General features: G+C 46.7%; 1 non-coding gene across 1 annotated transcript; it reads left to right on the top strand.

Moving 5' to 3' along the window:
- The first annotated feature begins 1,469 nt into the window (after positions 1 to 1,469).
- Trnai-uau (transfer RNA isoleucine (anticodon UAU)) lies at positions 1,470 to 1,543 on the top strand. Its single transcript has one exon. It is a non-coding gene; the product is annotated as a tRNA-Ile (tRNA).
- The last annotated feature ends 1,890 nt before the right edge of the window (positions 1,544 to 3,433 follow it).

Here is a 3,433-nt window from a genome sequence, read left to right on the forward strand (position 1 = left end):
TGCACAATGTCGGCACTAGTACAGTGTATATCCACCTTTCGCAGCAATGCAGGCTGCTATTCTCCCACGGAGACGATCGTAGAGATGCTGGATGTAGTCCTGTGGAACGGCTTGCCATGCCATTTCCACCTGGCGCCTCGGTTGGACCAGCGTTCGTGCTGGACGTGCAGACCGCGTGAGACGACGCTTCATCCAGTCCCAAACATGCTCAATGGGGGACAGATCCGGAAATCTTGCTGGCCAGGGTAGTTGACTTACACCTTCTAGAGCACGTTGGGTGGCACGGGATACATGCGGACGTGCATTGTCCTGTTGGAACAGCAAGTTCCCTTGCCGGTCTAGGAATGGTACAACGATGGGTTCGATGACGGTTTGGATGTACCGGCACTATTCAGTGTCCCCTCGACGATCACCAGAGGTGTACGGCCAGTGTAGGAGATCGCTCCCCACACCATGATGCAGGGTGTTGGCCCTGTGTGCCTCGGTCGTATGCAGTCCTGATTGTGGCGCTCACCTGCACGACGCCAAACACGCATACGACCATCATTGGCACCAACGCAGAAGCGACTCTCATCGGTAAAGACGACACGTCTCCATTCGTGCCTCCATTCACGCCTGTCGCGACACCACTGGAAGCGGGCTGCACGATGTTGGGGCGTGAGCGGAAGACGGCCTAACGGTGTGCGGGACCGTAGCCCAGCTTCATGGAGACGGTTGCGAATGGTCCTCGCCGATACCTCAGGAGCAACAGTGTCCCTAATTTGCTGGGAAGTGGCGGTGCTGTCCCCTACGGCACAGTGTAGGATCCTACGGTCTTGGCGTGCATCCGTGCGTCGCTGCGGTCCGGTCCCAGGTCGACGGGAACGTGCACCTTCCGCCGACCACTGGCGACAACATCGATGTACTGTGGAGACCGCATGCCCCACGTGTTGAGCAATTCGGCGGTACGTCCACCCGGCCTCCCGCATGCCCACTATACGCCCTCGCTCAAAGTCCGTCAACTGCACATACGGTTCACGTCCACGCTGTCGCGGCATGCTACCAGTGTTAAAGACTGCGATGGAGCTCCGTATGCCACGGCAAACTGGCTGACACTGACGGCGGCGGTGCACAAATGCTGCGCAGCTAGCGCCATTCGACGGCCAACACCGCGGTTCCTGGTGTGTCCGCTGTGCCGTGCGTGTGATCATTGCTTTTACAGCCGTCTCGCAGTGTCCGGAGCAAGTGTGGTGGGTCTGACACACCGGTGTCAATGTGTTCTTTTTTCCATTTCCAGGAGTGTATATAGTTAAGTCTCACCGGCCACTTCACCATCTTCTTCTTCTGTGCGAATGCACAAACAATGCCCGCGAGTAATGAGTATAATGGGAGGGGCCACTACGAATGTAGTGCGGAACAATACGTCGAGAATGTGGGTTTCGCGGGAGGCGTGCCAGAGATAAATACCTGCAGTCGAGCTATCCTCTGTGTCCTCGGTAGCTCAGACGGATAGAGCGTCTGCCATATAAGCAGGAGATCCCGGGTTCGAGCCCCGGTCGGGGCAGACATTTTCATCTGTCCTCGTTTACGTATGTCAACTCCTGTAAGCAGCTAAGGGTGTTCATTTCTTTGTAATAAAAAGATTCACACAATTATAGCTTTCGGCCATTAAGGCCTTTGTCAGCAGTAGACACACATGCACACACGTCTGCAGTCTCAAAGAGCTGAAACCACACAACAAAGAGAGCGCCTGTGGAATGAAGACACACCTACTGTCGTCCGCAGAACAATTGCAAAGTTGTGTTATCAACAAAGATGGTCATTGCCGATTGACACTGAAAGCACTCCGCGGCGCCATAAAGAACATAGATCGTTGTAACCCCCCCCCCCCCCCCCCCCCCGCCCCTTATTAATCGAGTAATGCAATAATATTATCCATATCACGTATCGTCTCCGAAGAAATATTGACCGGTTACAGGAGAGATATGTACAAGAAGTTGTTCTAATGAACAACCCATTCTTCTCCTGCACTTGGTATTTATCTGTATTTGGCTTAATACCTAAAACAGTTCCACCACTGACGTAGTATACGAAACGAAAAGGGGTACCACATGACTCAAAAAGTCGACAACATATCTAATTGAAATAATACAGCGCAATTGGCCACTGCCTGTCCAATATCTCAACAACAGTGCGACAACACTACGTTGACACGCGTTTCTGACGACACAATACCGTATAAAATAAATATCAATAAAGAAAGCAATTGTCTCATATCGTCAGTACTCACTTATGTTAATTTGGAGAAGGGTATTTAAAGAAAATGAGTAACTGGAGTTAGCTCTTTTGTTATTGTAGTAATTTACGTAACCTCTGAATAACTTTTACTTGGGTGCACTAGATTCATGGACATGGAAAGATTGTAATTACTATGAAATGTCACTGGCTCAAATAACCAACTGCTGGCTTTCAACAGACTGAAACGCTAAATCACAAACTAGGTCAGCAGAAAATAGTGTTTGTATAACGGACCGAGACAAGAAATACGTGACCTTAACTTATCCTATTCTTTGACTTGACATTGCCAGAATTACTTTAGTTTTAGTTACTTTAGTTTGTCTTGACTCATTTAGCAAAAATCACATTACCTCTGAAGATTATTGAACGACGATGTTATCTTTTCAAGTCTAAATTACTAATTGCTTTCAGTTATCTTTTTAGCCAACAACAGGTAATGATAGCCTTTTATCACTTTCCTTTTAGCTATTTAAACAACGATACTCGGTTATTTAAAAACTGGAAAAGAATGGGATCCTAAATAGGTGACAATGACTGATCTACAACTTTTACTTACAACACTTATTATAGAAATAATATTCACTGAAATTATCGCTGAATAATGCCTCATAAAATATCTAACGTGAAAAAAACTAAAACAATGAAGCATGTTTCCTGCGCCCTCTGTGACACTCACGTCCAGACAGAGCGTCCCTACACAAGCCTTTACTCTCTGCCAATAATAATGCCTTTTCCAGCTGTCCCTAGTGGCATTAATCCATAATAAATACATCATAATGCCATAGAACAAACAGAATTTGAAACGAAAAAATTACTGAACTCAACATCTCACCTATAACGTGAGGAAGAGGAAGCAAGAAGATCGAAATCAACTGTCTTCATTTGCAAATGATTTTTCAATAGTTTTCGAAAATGTGGCATCTGCTATAGGACAAATAAATCTCCCAGAAGAAGTAGCCAGAAGGACTTGCTTAAGAATTTCTCCAGAAAAAAAGTCACAAACGTTGAGGATGGTCCAGAATTCCTGAAAACAGCATTGGTCGACTTGAGAAGGTAAAAAAATTCAAATATCTGGGGGAAAAATGCTTTGAAAAAATCTGTACTAGAGGAGAGGATGCGTAAAGTGGGGAGAGCATATGGTATTACCAAAGACCTC

This window comes from Schistocerca gregaria, chromosome 9 (genome assembly GCF_023897955.1).
Source record: "Schistocerca gregaria isolate iqSchGreg1 chromosome 9, iqSchGreg1.2, whole genome shotgun sequence".
Taxonomy (NCBI): domain Eukaryota; kingdom Metazoa; phylum Arthropoda; class Insecta; order Orthoptera; family Acrididae; genus Schistocerca; species Schistocerca gregaria.